This window comes from Amblyomma mixtum, chromosome 1 (genome assembly GCF_055824585.1).
Source record: "Amblyomma mixtum isolate Tamu chromosome 1, ASM5582458v1, whole genome shotgun sequence".
Lineage (NCBI taxonomy): Eukaryota > Metazoa > Arthropoda > Arachnida > Ixodida > Ixodidae > Amblyomma > Amblyomma mixtum.
The window spans coordinates 97,372,753-97,391,649 of NC_143012.1; positions in this window are offsets into that span (position 1 = coordinate 97,372,753).

Consider the following 18,897-nt stretch of genomic DNA (forward strand, 5'->3'; position numbering starts at 1 on the left):
ACGCGTTGATATACCTCCCTTTGCCAAAAGTAACCGAGGAACAAGTTTTGCTTCGCAACCGTGTATACTGGAGTCTTCACGGCAGCCCTAAACACCGAAAGGCGCAAGAACGTGTTGACCCGCCGCGGTGGCTCAGTGGTAAGGCACTCGTCTACCGAGCCGGAATACTCGGGTTCGAACCCGACCACGGCGGCCGCGTTTCGATGGTGGTGGTGGTGGTGGTGGTGAAAAACTTTAATCAAGAGAGCTTGAGGGTTAAAAAAAAAATAAATAAATAACCCTGCTGCATGGTCGGTATCCTTAGTCCGGGACACCGCATGACGAGGCCCCGTCTCGCGCCCGCTTGACCAGAGCCCTTTGGGACTCCAGTGTGGAGCAGTTGAGGAGGGCAGTCTCCCATGCCTCTCGGGTGGGGGTGGGGGAGGGGGGAAGGTGAGGATTCTGAGTACATGCCCACACCATGTGAAAGATATCGCAGATCTCTCCACAGTGCGGGCAGCGCCCATCTGTGTTCGGATCGAAGTGTTTTGCTATTGCAGGACAGAGAAGGGTTCCTGTCTGCAGGCGCCGCAGAGTTCGCTCCTCCGCCTTACTCAGCCCCTTGGCAGGTGCCGGGTAGAGACGGTGGCTGTCGCAATAATAAATTAGGATTTCGTGGAACCGCAGAACCGGTTTATGAGCTTCTGAGCCATGAGAGCTAGGATGAGGAGCCCGGTGTGTGAGCGCTCGGGCGGCCGCATCAGCGGCCTCATTGCCTCGTAGACCCTGGTGGCCAGGAGCCCAGATCCCTTTTGTGCGAGTTGGATCGGCGAGAGCGCGTCTTAGAATTTGCGAGGCCAGAGGTGATATTTCGCCTGCAAGATAATGTTCACAGGCCCGGCGAGAGTCTGTAATAACCGTTTTCGATTTTGGATCGGCGGCAGCGAGAGCTATTGCGACTTCCTCCGCTCGTGTTGAATTTGGGGCCCGAAAAGATAGCCCATCGACATTCATTCCCCGGTGGACTACGGAACGCAAGAGCCGCCCGTGTGCTGTGCGATGTCGGTACACGCAAAGATCCCCAGGTGGTGGAAATTATTTCGGAGACTTCCACTACGGCACCTCTTTCTCTCTTTCTTCTTTCAATCCCACCTTCCTCCCTTCCCCTACGGCGCGGTTCAGGTGTCCGCCGAGATATGTGAGACAGATACTGCGCATTTTCCTTTCCCCAAAAAGCAATTTACCGAGCAATTTACCAAGAACGTGAGGAAAAGGGTTCACCTGTGTTTACGCAGATTTATAGCTTAATGGCTGCCATAAGCGCTTCGCTACATGCCATTGTTGCCCTCCGCTGCTCGGTTACTTTTGGTAAAGTCGTTGCATTAAGGTGACCGGGTACTGGAAACGGAAACGGGTGATCCTGTGTTTACAGATCGAAATATTGAAATCCGCGCGCAATTTTTTGTAAACGAAGGTTTGATACAGGTGTTGCAATAAAGGAGTGAATACTCATTAGCATACTCCAAGTGCCGCCATACAGCTACAAGGGAAAGCTATAAACCTTGTACCAGCACCACTTCCACTTCGAGTTGTTGATCAATCCACCCTCGCTGTACCCTGAGCTGGCCGTCCCGGTTAGCTCTGTTGGTAGAATGACCACTCTGGTGAGGAGGTGGTCCCGGGTTCGAACCTCCGACCAGGACGAATTTTTTTGAACTACGAAATTTCTGAGAAAGCTATATTGCTTTCTTTTACAGCCGTATGCCAGCGCTTGGGTGGATGCTAATGAGTAACTACTCCTTTAGTTCAAATTTACTCCTCCTGGTCTGATTTCCCTGAAACAAAGGGGCTAAGTAAGAGCGCTGAACAGGAAGAAAAGACGAGTAGTTTGGTTTATTGGTATATTGGGGTTTAACGTCCCAAAGCGACTCAGGCTATGAGGGACGCCGCAGTGAAGGGCTCCGGAAATTTGACCTCCTGGGGTTCTTTAACGTGCACTGACATCGCACAGCACACGGCCCTCTAGAATTTCGCCTCCATCGAAATTCGGCCGCTGAGGTCGAAATCGATCCCGCGTCTTTCGGGTCAGCAGCGAGCGCCGTAACCACTCAGCCACCAGGGCGGGGCAAAAAAAAAATGAATAGTATTAATAGTAATAACTCTATAATAGTAGTAGTGCTGCCAGCATTAGTAAAGGTTCATTGCCGCAGTTGCGACTGGTGCTGTAATCTGTCATTCAGTGGACGACGATTTAATGCGGACTGGGAATTAGGCACAGGTGATGCGCTTTAAGTCCTAAAGCTCAAGTTTAAAAGAGAAGTAAAATGTGACTTCTAACGGAGTGTCTGAATCAGGAAATAGGCTGAGTTATCGAGAAGTGCCTGAACGGCGTTGAAAAAGCTTTAAGGGTGGAAATGTCGCAAAGGAACTAAATTAAGAGTTTGCTCATACCGACACACTTTTTTAATAGGCTTAGAAAGATTAGATCTGTTCTCTTCAAGTACGTTCTTATCGTAATGCATGAGCTTTAAATCATGAATTGTTACCGAAAGTAAAAAGAGCACGAAAGACTAGAAGACGGCAACGCCAAAAATAGGTTTAAATATGACAGGTCGTGAACCAGCAGGCTTTGCTTCCAATCTCGTAATTCTGACATACGCGCAGCTCATACTTATGCCCTGGAGCATTCCTCACATGTGCGGGTTCGTCAAAAGTCGACAGGCGCTCATTTAGAGCCATAAAGCGGCAGGTACATTCAATGTGATGTTTCCTCTCGGAGCGTTTAAAGTTGAGAGTAGCTCAACGTTTCTCTCGGCTAAATGCTGCTAAAAAAAAAGCGCACCTCAGTGATCGGGCGCAGTATTCCTGGACAAAAAGCGATTTCTGATTCTGTCTTACAACATCACTCTTTCTAATGTTAAACAATGTTATAGTACATAGCGACCATGCTTTGGCATTAGCGTCAAGGTTACTTTAGGTCGCTAGGACATGAGAAACATTCGTCATCATCAGCCTCACTACGCCCACTGCAGGGCAAAGGCCTCTCCCAGACTGCAAACCGAAAAACTCCCAAAAAGGAGTAAATGGCACATCGCGTAGCGCACTCCCGAAAAGGGGTTTTGATACTCCTCAGAATAGGAGTATATCGTCTACTCCTCTGTTTGAAGGGGTACTTTCGGAGTGCTGGAAGGAGTGAAGTGTTACCGCTCTCTAGACGGGAGTTTATTTAGGAGTAAATTTGCGATCACAAAGGAGTTAGCATGGCAATTAACAGAAGTATTATATACTCCTTTGCAGCTACTTTTATAGTACATTTCAGGAGTACGTGCCTGTTCCTGTTAAGCAGTTTTGACAGGAAATTTTTTTAGCAATTTCCCTTACTATAAGGTAACATTCATGATGCCCAGACGAGTTTATTATTTCACTTGATGAGGAAGCCCATTTGAAATGAAGTATTCCTATGGAAGGCTCATTTTAAAGCCTTCCCAGGATAAATGCGTCGATGAAATTGCAGTGATTTATTTCAAACAATATTTTATTGTGTACAAAACATTTGAACCAAGTGTTCGGCAGCTTGCTTTCGATGGTTACAGAGAACCAATGTCTTGGCCCCTGTAGAAAAGAAGAAGGGTGCCTTAACCCGCGCTGTCTTTGGGTGCAGAGTTGAAATATCCCAAGGAATAAAAATAGAGATGCCACACTTTAAAGCAAGGAGGGAACCTTGAAATGCTTTGCTGTCAACATACGGGCATGTCATGCTATCGCTGGTTAAAAGGCACGACGTCAAAGGAGGCTCCTTCTGAAATAAAGATTAGAAAAAAAAGTTCATCAGAGGAATTCTCTAAGCTTGAAGTATGATGTGCTTCAAGTGTAGAAGTCAAGTTCCCAAAGCAGTTCAGGGTGCACTTTTCAATAAAGTAGGTGTTGTTGGAGTTTAAACGTTTCTCGTGACAAAAGATTAGCTAGTAGAACATAGTAGGTAATCAACTAGCTATAATACATATGTGTACCCTGTCGCATGACAGCGGCTAAACGCGTTTTTCAGGGAATCAAAAATTCCAGAGAGCCGCTTTCGTAAACGTTAAGGCAATACGGCGAATGGGAAGCAGCGTCGATGGGGAACATTTTTCCCGTAAAGAATAAAACTAAAAAAATAAAATGGTCTTACTGAGGCCCTTGAGCATTCGCGCTGCCTTTGTCTGCGTTCCGGCACTGCAAGAAGCATTGCGATATAATTTTCTTTTTCACTTGTCAGAAGGTTCCCACACGTTCCAGGCACCATATCAGGACAAATTATTGAAATCAGAACATGCAAACAAAAGACTGCATGTGAGCTTCCACTGCTTGTATGCAAAGCGCTATTTCCTTGATAGGAGAACCCGCAGCCGTGCATTTTGAGGGCGTAGTCATTCTGTGTACAGGCACGGCCGCTTGATACAAAGCGCAAAGCGTGGTACAGGTCAAAGGCAGGGCAAGGGTGACTAACGTAGCAGGCACTGTTAGGAATAGAAAGCTACCACCAGACCCACCCTTCCGCCGCCACCTGTCTTCTGTTATGCTTTGCCCTCACATTCGTTGCCAGGATTCAAAAGAAAACATTCTACACAGGTCTATCTGGCTGGGAAAGGAATTTAAGTAGGAAAGAACGCCAACCAAAAAAAAAGAGAAAAAAAAACACGACGGAACCTTCTTGGTTCTTACCAGGTGTGACTGCGAGCGAGTCAGAACGCGTTTTTTAAGCCTTCGATTCGTCATCCGCCGGGTCACTGCTCGTAGACAGTTGATGCAAGAGGGGGGTAGGGTTTCTAGGGAGAGTATAACATTTCCTTGCGTCCGCTGAATGTGCCGTGACTCAAGTAAGAGCGTCCTGCGCGGGTGCGGCTCAGTGTCCAGCACAAGAGTTCCCTTGAAGTCAGTCTTGTCAACCCGCGCTTCGTTCCTTATTCATTTGTTTGACATCCGCTTTGTGCTGCTTCAATTTTTCGGGGAAGTGCTTGGTTTCGCCAATGTACTATGTCCAGCTCGAGCAGGGGATCTTGTATTCTAGCATATTGTCACGTAGCAGTTGGTACAGGTAGCGCCGCGTCCAGACGGCAGAGGAACGCCAACACCGAGATGATGCCAGCGCACACCGAGACGGCCAGGATGGAACGTCGAGCTTCGTCTTCTTCAGCAGCGAACCGCGTGGCGCACGAGCTGCGTGCCGAACAGCCGCCGAGCGGCTATTGTTGTAGACGCGGCATTACCCTCCCTCTCGGAAAGAGCATCGGCCCGATGCTTTAAGAAGAAAATAGGGAGAAAGAAACAAAAAAAAAAAAACAGAGTAACGCTCAGCACTGAGTCACTGAATGTCTCGCGAAAAATAGGGCTTCATCCGCACTACATGAACAATCTCTGGTCTCTGCTGACGGCGAGTAGTCCGGGAAGCCCCATCAGGGAGGACTTCATAGGTCACGTCGCTTAGCTGACGGAGAACTCGGTAGGGGCCGAAATACTGCTTGAGCAGTTTTTCGGAAAGGCCACGGCGTCGAATGGGGGTCCATACCCACACTTTGTCGTCCGGGGCGAACGTCATCAGTCTGTGGCGGTGGTTGTAACGTCGGGCGTCACGGTCTTGTTGGTTCAGGATGCGCACTCTTGCAAGTTGTCGAGCTTCTTCTGCGCGAAGCGTGAACTCCTCGGCGCCAACGTCGGGGTCGCGGCCATCATGGGGCAGCATTGCTTCCAACATTGTCGACACTTCGCGGCCGTACAACAGACAGAAGGGCGTCCTCCGCGTGGTTTCCTGTTGAGCCGTGTTATACGCGAAAGTAATATATGGCAGGATATTGTCCCAAGATCGATGCTCAACGTCAACATACATGGACAGCATGTCGACGAGAGTTTTGTTGAGGCGCTCGGTCAGGCCATTCGTCTGGGGATGGTAGGCGGTTGTTTTCCTGTGAGTAGTGCCACTCAGCCGCATGAGGGATTCCAAGAGTTTGGCAGTGAAAGCGGTGCCTCTATCCGTGATAATTAGTGCTGGAGCGCCATGCCGGAGGACGATGCGTTCCACGAAAAATTTCGCAGCCTCGGCTGCTGTGCCGCACTGGAGGGCCTTGGTTTCAGCGTAGCGCGTAAGGTAATCAGTAGCGACGATAATCCACCGGTTTCCCGAAGATGAAGTTGGAAAAGGGCCGAGAAGGTCCATGCCAACTTGCTCAAACGGGAGTCTGGGCACTTGAACGGGATGTAAAAGTCCAGCTGGCTTGACAGGGGGTGTTTTTCGTCGTTGACAATTACGGCACGTGCGCACATAGTGTCGTACAGTCGCCGCAAGCTTAGGCCAGTAATAGCTCTTTTTGATCCGAGCCAGAGTGCGGGCGTAGCCGAGGTGACCTGCGGTGGGCTCGTCGTGACACGCCTGCAAGATTTCTTCACGGAGATTCGCTGGAACGACGAGGAGGTAGTCGCTTCCGGTTGGAGAAAAGTTGGCTTTGTACAGCACGTTGTTGCGCAGACAAAAGGAGGACTGGGTTCTTGCGAAGGGCTGGGGAACCTCCTCGGTACGTGCTTCCAGGAAGTCGATGAGAGGTTTCAGCGCCGGGTCCTCACGTTGCTGACTGGAAATAGTCGCTGCGTCTACGGCTGCGATGAGAGGAAAGTCCGGTTCGTCGTCGTCGCGCGCAGCCTCGACTGGATATCTGGACAAGCAGTCCGCATCGTTGTGCTGGCGCCCTGATTTATAGACGATGGACATGTCAAACTCCTGAAGGCGTAAGCTCCAACGCGCAAGGCGGCCAGAGGGATCCCGTAAGTTCGTCAGCCAGCAGAGAGAGTGGTGGTCGGTTACAACTTGAAAATGTCGGCCGTACAGGTAAGGTCGAAATTTTGTCACAGCCCATACCACGGCAAGGCATTCTTTTTCGGTCGTGGAATAATTAGATTCGGCACGAGACAGAGTGCGGCTGGCGTATGCTATTACGCGCTCAGCGCCGTCCTGCCACTGGACGAGTACAGCACCGAGACCCACGTTGCTGGCATCTGTGTGGACGAGAGTCTCCGCACGAGAATCGAAATGACCAAGGACAGGCGTGGTTTGCAACCGTCGCCGTAATTCATCAAATGCCTGCTGCTGCTGTTCTGTCCACGTGAATGGGACGTCCTCTCTTGTAAGATGCGTCAACGGTGCAGCAAGTCGGGAAAAGTTGGCAATGAACCGCCGGTAATACGCGCAAAGGCCCAAAAAACGCCGGACCGTTTTCTTGTCCGAAGGAGTGGGAAAGTTGGCGACGGCAGCTGTTTTAGCAGGATCCGGCCGGACTCCACGATGGCTGACGACATGGCCCAGGAAAAGGAGCTCCTCATAACCAAAGTGGCATTTCTCGGGCTTCAACGTCAGGCCGGCAGATCGTATAGCCTGTAGCACGGTCAAGAGGCGCTGGAGGTGTTCTTCGAACGTTGGCGAAAATACAACAACGTCGTCCAGATATACCAAGCACGTCTGCCATTTCAGGCCCGACAAAACAGCGTCCATCATTCTCTGAAATGTTGCTGGAGCTGAACACAAACCGAAAGGAAGGACCTTGAACTCATAAAGGCCATCCGGCGTCACGAACGCTGTCTTCTCGCGATCCCGCTCGTCAACTTCGATCTGCCAGTAACCACTTTTTAAGTCCAGCGAAGAAAAGTAGCGCGCGTGCCGCAACCGGTCAAGAGAGTCGTCAATGCGTGGTAACGGGTAGACGTCTTTCTTGGTAACCTGGTTAAGCTTCCGGTAGTCAACGCAAAATCGCAGACTACCATCCTTCTTCTTAACCAAAACCACAGGCGAAGCCCACGGGCTCCTCGACGGCTGAATAACACCATCCTGCAGCATCTCTTTGACTTGTTCAGCTATGGCTTCACGCTCCCGCAGTGAGACACGGTATGGGTTTTGCCGAATTGGTCGGGTACTGCAGTCCGTAATGATGCGGTGCTTAGCGAGAGGCGTCTGTTTGACTGCCGACGTAGACGAGAAACAGTCTTGGAACTGATGCAGTAGGCCGACTAGGCTCTCCCTATCGGCTGGGGGTAAGCCTGGGTTCACGTCGAGGATCAGCTGAGGTGTGCAAGAATTGGACGTTTCGCTCTGGAGGGCAAGGCAGTCGTTAATTTCGGCGATGCCCTCGAAGTATGCGACCGCAGTGCCTTTGGCGATGTGTTGCCGTTCGGTCCCGAAATTCGTTAGAAGGACATCTGCCAGGCCGTTCCGTAGCGTGACGATACCTCTGGCGATGCAGACCCCATGAGAGAGTACAAGCGCAGTGTTCTGTTCTGCTACGCCGTCAGCACTGCACAGGTCGTCACAAATGACGGTAACGAGGGCACAGGATCGCGGAGGGACGGTCACATCGGCGTCGATTATGCGCAGGGCCACTCTGCGTGGTTCGGTGTCGATTGGAATCGTTCCAGGGGTCGAAAATGTTACCAGACGATCAGGAAGGTTTATGATGGCACCATGCTCACGCAAGAAGTCCATTCCGAGGATCAGGTCTTTGCAGCAGTGCGGCAGAACAACAAAAGTGCCAACAAAAGCAGAATTGGCAATGGTGACTCGAGCAGTGCATCTTCCGACAGGCGTCATGAGGTGACCCCCAGCAGTACGAATTTGAGGTCCATCCCAGGCTGTCTTTACCTTGCTGAGGCGATCCGCGAGGTGCTTGCTTATGATCGAAAAGTCCGCGCCTGTATCGACTAAAGCAGTCACTGGGTGCCCGTCAACGTGAATGCGGAGGTCGGCGCTAACTGCATCGGTGTCAGGGAAACTCGGGTTCACAGAATCGTGCTGCGGCGGCATCGGGATCTCGGCATCGCGCTCCGGCGGCGTTCGGGGGTCTTCGTTATATCCGCTGTCAGCAACCTTCCCCCCTGAGGTCGCCGCTTTCAGTTTCCCCGGCGCGGGCTTGGAGACCGGCCCCGAAGTCCATCTGAGAAAGCCTGGCGGCTGGGCGACGTGACGCGTGCGGGAGACGGAGATCGGGGTCGGCGGTTAGAGGTGGTGTCATGGGCAGCAAGGTACTCCTCTATTTCGTGGGGTCGCTCACCGAAACGGGGACAAGGAGCGTCACGTGGGAAACCCCGGAGGCCGATTTCACGGTATGGGCAACGGCGATACAGGTGGCCGGCTTCCCCGCAATGGTAACAGAGCGGCTGCTGATCAGAAGTGCGCCAAACAGCCGCCTTCCGGGCCGGTGGACGCATGGCAGGTCCTCGCTGAGGCCGCTGGTAGAATGACGGTGGCGGAGCGGTTGGCGGCGGCGGGTGGTACGGCAAGCGTTGCACAGGTGGCAACTCGGAACGGAGAGCCGCGGCGTAGCTCATGGGGCGTGGCTCCGGCATGACTGGAGGAGGCGGTGAAAATGCTTGACGAATCTCGTCGCGCACAACCTCGGTAAGAGCCGCAGCCGTCGGGTCAGACGAGGCAAGGGTCAGTTTCTGCAGCTCTTCACGGACCACAGCGCGTATGAGCTCACGCAGCGACGCATTGTCGCTGGACACGCTGAAAGAAGCCGCACTGGCGCTTGGCTCTCCGCACAAGGAGTCATTTCGGCGGCAGCGTTGATGCAAGGCCCGCTCAATGGCGGTCGCCTCTTTGATGAAGTCGGCTACCGTCTGCGGGGGATTCCGGACCAAACCAGCGAAGAGTTGGTCCTTCACACCTTGCATCAGGTGGCGGAGCTTCGCGGATTCCGCCATATCTGGGTCAGCGCGCCGACAAAGACGTGTATTTCGAGGGCGAAATACACGTTCCGCAGCTTCTGCGCAGGGCTCCATTGGTTGAAATCGGCAACCCGCTCAAACTGGTCAAGCCAGTCTTCAACGTCTTCGAAAGTGACGCCATGGAAGCTGGCTGGCACGCGGGGTTGCTGGAGCGTCAAATGTGAAGCGCTAGCCTGAGCCATGGTGGTATGCTCACCAGGTCGATGAGTGCGTGCCTCTTTTGGGAGGAGACCAAACTCTGGGACCAGTCCCAGGAGGCGGCGGCTGCTGCGGTGAACGGGCGTGCAGACAAGGGGTAGCTGGTCGGGACTCGATGAGCGGCTGCCTGAAGAGGTGTTGGACATGGGACGTCGAGCCCGCACCTCCACCAGTGTCACGTAGCAGTTGGTACAGGTAGCGCCGCGTCCAGACGGCAGAGGAACGCCAACACCGAGATGATGCCAGCGCACACCGAGACGGCCAGGATGGAACGTCGAGCTTCGTCTTCTTCAGCAGCGAACCGCGTGGCGCACGAGCTGCGTGCCGAACAGCCGCCGAGCGGCTATTGTTGTAGACGCGGCAATATGCTTTATTTTTTTTTTCTTTCGCTACCTTCCCGGGATCAGCAGTCCGAACCGGAACGCTTGCCTCCACGAGTTTCACGTAATGGAATGTGTTCGGAAACTGCACGCGAAGAGGAAACTTCTTTTCACATTTTTCAAATGCGAAGAGCTTACAAGATACCACATTTTGGAACCAGACGCCTAACGATCCAGAAAGGCAACGCTCAGTATGGTTGCCACCTCATGTCCGCTGCCGACAATCGCTGCTACGGTAAGACGCCACCAACTCGGAAAATGTAACAATTGAGGCAATCTGCTTGAGCGCTAAGTCTTCGCCATGTCCTGTGCTATGACTGAAAAGAAAAAAATCGCTTGCATTCTTTGCATAACAAGGCCCTCTTAAAACACAGGAAAGGAAGCAACACATTAGGGCAGGCAATGTTTTGTTCTCAGCACTGTTCGTAATAACGTGACAAAAATTTCCGGACCCCAAGGCTGTGCATTTTCACCTGCTCATTGCCTGTACAGCTTTTCCATATTCATGGGGCGTGAACGCATGGAGAAAATTTGGTCCCTAGAAGAATTGACCCTACTTCCAGTCGTACATATTAACGTAAACAGCCACGACTGCAGTGCCACACTCTTTTTCAGCCGCATGCAACAACAAATTTCTAGATGCTTACTTAATGACCTCTGTGTGAGCTGGCTCCTCCGGACGACGATGAAGCCTTTCGTCTCCGTGCACCCGGGGTTCACAGCAAGCCTTCGCACACTGAAAAGGGAGCGGCGTTAAGTGCATGCGCGTATGTGGCATCAAAGGAGAGTTTAATACTGCTTACCGCTATACACGACGATGATAATCCGGTGTTTTAAGGCGGAAGCCTTTAATGCCGCATCGTTGTAAGCAGGAGTTGTCGACAGAAAATGTCACGCTTTTCAATTGGTCGAAATGCTCGTGACGTCACAGTGCGCGAATTTCAAATGGGGCCAACTGTACTTTGGCTAGTAACCATGCAACCAATCAAAGGGATCGTATAGTGATGCTCTAACTAAGTGGGACTGAGTTTAGTTAATTGATTAATTAATCAATTAGCCTAATTAATATAGAGGAGAATGAAGAGGTCAGAAGAAAGAGGAAAAGAGAAGACGCGCGTCGCAGCGACAACAGCGTCCGCGGAAGGAGACGCTGCTGAAAAAATAGATAAAGAGAAATTTATTGGACCCACAAGTACATAAAAGGGACCACAGTCCCTCGAACAGGCAAATGAACAATACAGCGACATTCGTCGCTCAATAACACGAGTCGCGAAAAAAAAAAGATACAAAAGGCGACAACCAACACAAACACCAACAAACTCCACGAGAGTCCGGATTGTCCTCAAATGTCCAGAACGCGCGGGGGAAGCACGCACTACGGTACATACCACCAACGCGCACGTCACACACTTAATAGGGCAGGAGCCGCACCGTCACGCGACCCCTGTCGGCGGCGATGAAGCGGGTGCTTCACCGCCGCAAAAACTCCTCTTCTGGTAGTTGGATTCTGTCCAAGCACAAGTACGAAGCCGCGTTCGCTCCACCACCACGCACTTCCCCACTCAGTTCGACGTTGCTCGTTTCATATACGTTGTGTCGAACATCCTAGACAGTTCCAACATTTGAGAGGTGAATGACAGAACACGATGGATAGAAATTACAATAATATAAATATGAAATAGCCTAATTAACCTTTCTAGTTAGACCGCATAAATCAATAAAACCGAGAACGAAATTGGTCGAGTTGGGGAATCGAACCAGGGTCTCCGGAGTGCGATACGAGCACGCTAGCCACTCCGGAATGCCAGCTGAATGGTTTGGAATGAACAAAGGCGCGTCTAGCTAATACGGCGTCTTCGTTCACTCCCATCTTCCCCCTTTCCCTTACGGCGAGGTGCAGGTGTCCACCCAGATATGCGAGAGAGATACATTTCCTTTCCTCAAAAAATAAATTTACCGTCCAGCAAGGCGTACAGCCGAATTGACGATGGCGTTCTGTGGACTCCCTGGCAGCGTTGCAAGATGCTGTCGCGTTCCACTCTTACAGGCAAAGCTTAACATGTTAACCACACATCAGTAACACACGCAGACAGCCAATGGACGCGTCATTCGCTGGCAGCACTTGAATCATCATTCACAACCACATTCGTGGCAGAATGCTGTACTCAGGCTTTCGCCTTGCACCACTTTAGTCGCCAAAGTGACTCCTAATTTTTGAATTCTTGCTGTAATACAGCGAAAGAACGAGGGGCCGTCGGTGTCGAGAAAACTGATGCGTCACACACACACCGCCATGTCGGCGCGGCGAAACGGCAGCAGCCAACACTTGTATGCTGCGTAGACAATGAACGACCAGCCGCTGCTTCTGCACATATTGCTGGCTTGAGTGAGACGTTCATTGCAGCATCTTGCTGCTAAGGTCGATCATGTCCAGTCTCTTATGTCCCAACAAGCGCGCGAAAAGGAGCGGGCGGCAAGCTGGCGGCTGCGGGCAGGTCGACGCGTCACACACCGCCATGTTGGTTCGACTGAGCTAGGCTGGCTAAGCCTCTCGCGGACTGCCGTCGTAGGCGATGCAACACCAAGCGTTCTCCGAACACACTGGAGACTTCACAGGAACTGTCTGTGCAGAGCACACTGCTGCGCAAGGCTGCGACGATCCGGTGTCTTGTAACATGACAAACGGGCTTGAAGCAGAAAAAGCAGAAGCGAGCAGGCAGCGACGAGCGAGCAGGCGTCGTCACCTGCAAGTGCAGCGAACCGGCAGCTGCCACTAGGCGGCGGGCAGACACTAAGGAGTGCATAAAGGGTCTGAAGGAGTATTGCAGCCGATATACTCCTGCTTGGAAAAGTAGTAAAATCATGTAAATACTTTATTTTACTCCTCCATTTCGCGTCAGCGGTAAAAAAGGAGGATTTCCTCATTTTTACTACTTAAAGTCGATTGCGCAATTTTCAATAAGGAGTTTAAAAGCGGACACAAGCTATTTATACTCCTATTTGGGCTTATTTGAGTTTGCAGTGATATGCATGTCTCTCCAATTGACCCTGTCCTTTGCTACCTGCGGCCACCGTATCTGTGCAAACTACTTAGTATCATCCGCCCACCTAACTTTCTGCCGCCCCCTGCTACGTTCTCCTTCTCTTGGAATCCACTCCGTTAATCTTAAAGGCCAGCGGTTATCTTGCCTTCGCATTACATGCCCTGCCCAAGCCAACTTCTTCCTCTTGATTTCAACTAGGTTTTCATTAACCCGCGTTTGTTCCCTCACCCACTCCGCCCGCTTCCGGTCTCTTAACGTTGCAACTATCATTTGATTTTCCGTAGCCCGCTGCGTTGTCCTTAACTTAAGCTGAACCCTCTTTGTTAGCCTCCAAGAAACATTAGTATTCGACATAACGTGGGTGAAGGAACGAACGCGGGTTAATGACATCCTAGTAGAAGGTAGGTGGGCGGATGAGATTAAAAAGTTGGCTGTGATATGGTGGCCGCAACTGGCAAAGGACACGGTTAATTGGAGAGACAGGGGAGAGGCCTTTGCCCTGCAGTGGGCGTGGTTAAGCTGATGATGATGATATCGTCAATGTTCTCAGTCATGTCCAACAGCCTCGTGGGAAAATTTTTGAACACTGGAGAACTGTAAGACACTTTGCGGAAATATTGAAGGTAATGATCCATTGTAGTGATACGTAGCAAAATCCTGCTTATAAAGTGTTTCCATCGATCGCATCGAGAGTTAAGACTCCCATTGAAAACGAATTGACGAAGTTTTTGACGATTGCAAGAGAAGACTGCCGTGGGTGTCCTGGGAAAGTATTGATTGCTATAGTGAAATCTCACATTATATGAAAAAATTGCGTTCATAAAACGTTGCCGGCTCAGAAACTCTTTTGTCCAGAATTATTGGATAAGTATAGTAAGAACAAAAAGTTAACAGAAATTGGCATGAACTCAGCTCGGCTATGCCAGGATATACGTAGTGACGGCGAGCGCAACGACGAGGCAAGCGGTGTGACGTCATACCAAACGGCGGCGGCGGTTCCGCGACGAGGCACGCGGTGTGACGTCAGATGGTGCGGCGAGCGCGTGGCGTCCGCCAGCTGCGGTGGTTGCTAGGCAACGGCTCAAGGTCAGTGTCTGTGCCTCCTCGGAGCACTGCCACAGCGAAATCGCAAGTTCGTGGCCAATGTAGCTTTCGCTACGAAAGAAATCAGGTAGCGAAAATCTCACTGGGGTTATGACACTGCAATGCGCAGTTGTACAGCACGTGCTGCCTTGATAATTTCTTGGGTCTTGGTGACGCTTGCAATGAGCATCGACCACAACGGTTCGAATGGCGGAGTCTTAGCGGCCTTGGTGCTGCGCCTCTGCGGAGCTCTCGAGTAATTTTAAGGCGAAAGCCTTTAATGGCTCATACTGCCGTCCGTTGGCAGAGGGTCACACCTTTGGCAACGTTTAACTCGTGTTAACTCGGTACCTAAAAAGATCGGAGAAAACGATTGGCAGCCTCAGAGAGAGGAGGAAAAATGAACCCAGAAGCCACGTTTGATGACTGCAAATGAATTAGTTAATTACTTATAGGCAAAAATGTGAAATCGCGTCGAAATAGCGCGAACGTCGATATAGCCACGGGGAACGGTGTGACGTCACATCCACCGGAAGTCGTCCCGGCATAGTGAAAATTGTCACAGAATGGTCGAAAAAACACTGAATTTGTGTCAAATTGGATGGAAAATGTGTAATTAAGCATAATTAACACCTAAGAGCCCGGAAAGATCAACAATTTGGGTATTGATACAGCCACGGGAATGGTTGGACGTCACATCCACCACAAGCCGTCACGGCATAGCGTCCTCGGCTTTCGCCTCTCAACACGTTATTTGCCAAAGTGTCCTCGCAATTTTTATGTCGAGCCTGTAAAATGCTACCTACCGCCCACGCTGGCAATGTCTAGGCAAGAAGTGATCTTGGTACCTTCCCTCTTTTTTCGCTTTTTGTTTTCTTTCTTAACGCACTGTTCATCTTTTTGTTTTCGCCTCGCATAGTCTCCGTTCCTGTAACAGCTGCAGGTCATTTATCTTCTCGTGTATTCTTCATCACTTTATCTTGAAGGACGAGCTCCTTTCTTTCCAGCTTTCGTAGATATGGTGCCTCCTTTCTCACTCTCTCTCCCTGTACGCCACTATTCAACTGCTCAAACCCGCGAGCCACTCAAGATTCTTTTTCCTCTTAGTGTCTCTCTTTGAATATTTCTCCTTATTTACTGTTTATTTAGTTCGTTAGGGTTATTTAGTTCGTTAGGGTTTGCAGGAGAAGGGCGCGTTTTCGGAGTCGCATTCTTCTTTTCAGAGCGTAAGCTCCGCTACGTCGTGTCTCCCAAGGTCATTCACCTCCGTCGCCGTGACCTTGAGCTCGCTCGGAGCACAAAGTCTGGCAGATGTGTGTGACGTCACAAGTGCACAAGACAATCTTCGCTACACTTAAAGAATTGACCAAGACAAGCCTTGGGGTTTCCAATAAAGCAAGCCTTTCACGAACAATCTGCGTAGTCACCTGTAAAGCCAAGCATTACAGCATTTATGCTCTTAAAACTTGGCTGAAGGGTAGTTGAAGCTCTACATTTTTCTACCCTTATCTCGTTTGTGATCTTTTACTCTTATGCTCGTAAAACTTGGTTGAAGGTTAGATGCACCACGGCATTTTTCTACCCTTATCTCGCTTCTGCTGTTTTCATATTTACCGCGAACCATGCCGGTGGCGTTGCGAGCCCCGTTGCCTCCATTTCTTCATTCGTTCGCTCTAAATCTCATTCGTGCATCGCTGTCCGAGCAGAGAAGTGAAGGCCGACCTCCTCTACGCTGCGGCAGTGACTGATTGCAGGCACGCGACTCTCCTAACAAGCTGCGCGCGCGCCCTCTACCTTCCTCACTCACATTTTGAGCACCGTGGACTGGGCATAGGCTTTTCCTGCCTCGGGACTCGGGAACGAAGAAGAAAAAAACAGCTGCAGGAAAAGGAGAAAAAAAAAGGAAGATAAATACCAACGGATGATAAACGCAGCTGGTTCATGGAACGGAATTCTTCTCCCTTGTTTTTCAGTCTCTGGCTGGCTGTCTCTCTCGGGGGTCTGGTTAACGCAACGACGCCAACGGGGCACGCGGGGCCGAAGTAATGAAGATGGAGGGAGCCAGGATTCGTGGCCTGAAAATTGAACTTCCCTTGAGGCGAGAAAGTGAAAAAAAAGCAGAGGGTAAGGGGAGGGGGAGGGAAGGTGAAATGCTCGTGTCATTTCGGACGATATATAACGGGAACGGTAGCCCTAAAAGCGCCAGGAACGTCGAGCAAAGCATGAAAGTAGGCAGTGCAATTCTGAACGTGAGCACTCTGGTAATGCTAGTCTGTGCTGAACTGACGACACTCCATTAGCTTGAAAGTAGGGGTAACTCTGGTTTCGTAGGTGGTAACTGAAGCGCAGCACGGGCTAGGACTGGCCCGAAAGCCCAGGCCGGACTGCAAAATGCACTGAATCGCTGTACTTGTGCTGCGCCTAGGCTCTACGTGGCTGGCCCGTACATGAAGAGGCTGAAGAGGCTGTGTACGGCGTTTCATTCATTACTGCAGCGTGAACTCCACTTAGGGCGTGCTTCAGCGACACGGATGACACAGGCCCAAGATGTTCGCTGAGAAAAAAATATGCTACTCTCCGCTAATTTAGTTATCTTTAATTGGAGAGACACGGGAGAGCCCTTTGCCCTACAGAGGGCGCAGTCAGGCTGATGATAATGAACTTTGCCCCATTGAGGAAAAACACGTGTGTGTGCGTGTGCGTGTGCGTGCGTGCGTGTGTGTGTGTGTGTGTGTGTGTGTGTGTGTGTGTGTGTGTGTGTGTGTGTGTGTGTGTGTGTGTGTGTGTGTGTGCGTGTGTGCGTGTGTGCGTGTGTGCGTGTGTGCGTGCGTGCGTGCGCGCGCGCGCGCTCCAGAAAGTCTGTCAAGCTGCTGAAATGTGCTCCAAAGTCCATTTTCCTTCCTCCAAAAATTGCTCCGGACCGCAGTTTCACATCAGCAGCACTGTGATTAAAACTCTAGCAATAACGCAAACCTTACTCCGCGGGTATGCAGCCCTTTTCAATAGCCTTTCGGAACCTCGGGGCTATTCGTAGAGAACGTTGCTGTGCAAAATGCCGAGAGGGTGAACGAGCCTTATCTCCTCTCCTTATCGTGTTAATAAAACCAATATTTTGATGCGTTATTGCGACTTCAGCGCCTTTCTGAGTTGTGCACGCACTCACAGAGTAATTTGCCCTTTTAACTACTGCGGAAACCAGATCGGGCTGGGCCGCGCTTCACGTCAAGCTTGACGCTCTTTCCCGGGGTCAGTACAGTGTTAATGTAGCGGGCTCGGGGAGGGCTTGGCTTGAAGCCACGGCTGGGTCGAGCTCGGGCTTTGAGTATCGGGCTCGAGCCGAACTCGGGCCGGGCTCCTCCCAATGCGGCCCGTGCAGTGCTCCAATGGTGACAGCAAATGCCGATGCCATTCTTAAGGATGGGCGAGTTTTCGCGGTGATTTAAGGCTTGGAACAAGCCCCAAACTTACTGGCTGGCTCGGCCAACGATGGTCACAAACTTCGGTGGTTCAGGGCTCGTATAGCGTGCTGCTGCTAGTCCAAAATCACGTGCTGGAATCCCAGTTACCGCACTCGTGACTTTATGCAGGGGTCCAAATGCGAACATGCCCATGCGCTTGTTATGACAATGCACGTTGTTTAAGGTGTTCTGGGATAGCTTAAACCAAGGTGGTCGAACTCAATCCGAAGTTCTCGACTACGCGCCCCTTAATTTACACGAGAGCCTTCACCCATACGCCATATCACACCAGAGCGCTGCATACAAACAACCACAGTGTCACCTCACCGCAATATTAAATGTTGTTATGCACCCGCTGTCTCTTAGGTATCTGGTAATGTCTTGTCCCCTAGCTTACAGAGCGCAGTCTGCACTCGAACTCATACAAATGCAGTTCAGCTGCTAAGCGTCTATGCAGACTCCGCGATCGTCTCGTGCTTTTCTTTTGTGGTGTGTAGGTAGAATCAGTGTTACAAGTAACACCTTCGCACTGTGCACGGGCACTTAAGATCAGTGCCGCAGTACGAGCTAGAAGTGAACGTCAGTTTTTCAAAGTAATTTTTCATTGGATGAACGGTCCCGAAAGTACGAGTATTGTCACGTTCCGTCACGGAGGAAGAGTAAATAATTTTTTTTTTGTTGCTGTTTATCTGCGGCTAAGTGCTCATTTTTTTTACTGTTAGGGGCTGTAGCTTGTCTCTTTATTGCAGGTTGCGAACACTGCTTTGGTCCAGGGAGAGCGGAAGCTCTGGGAGCTTTCATTCTCCCTTCGCTTGTGCATCCTTCAGACACAGACGTCGGGATCTGACCAAGAACGTTGCCCTTGGTGTTTTCATAGATTTTTCGCAGGCTTTCGACTACGTCAGTCATAAAATACTTTTCGAAAAAATGTTCGACTACGGCTTCATACGCTTTTTGCGTCATATCTTGCACACCGCTTTCAGTTTGTTAGTATTAATAGCTGTCCATCCTCAG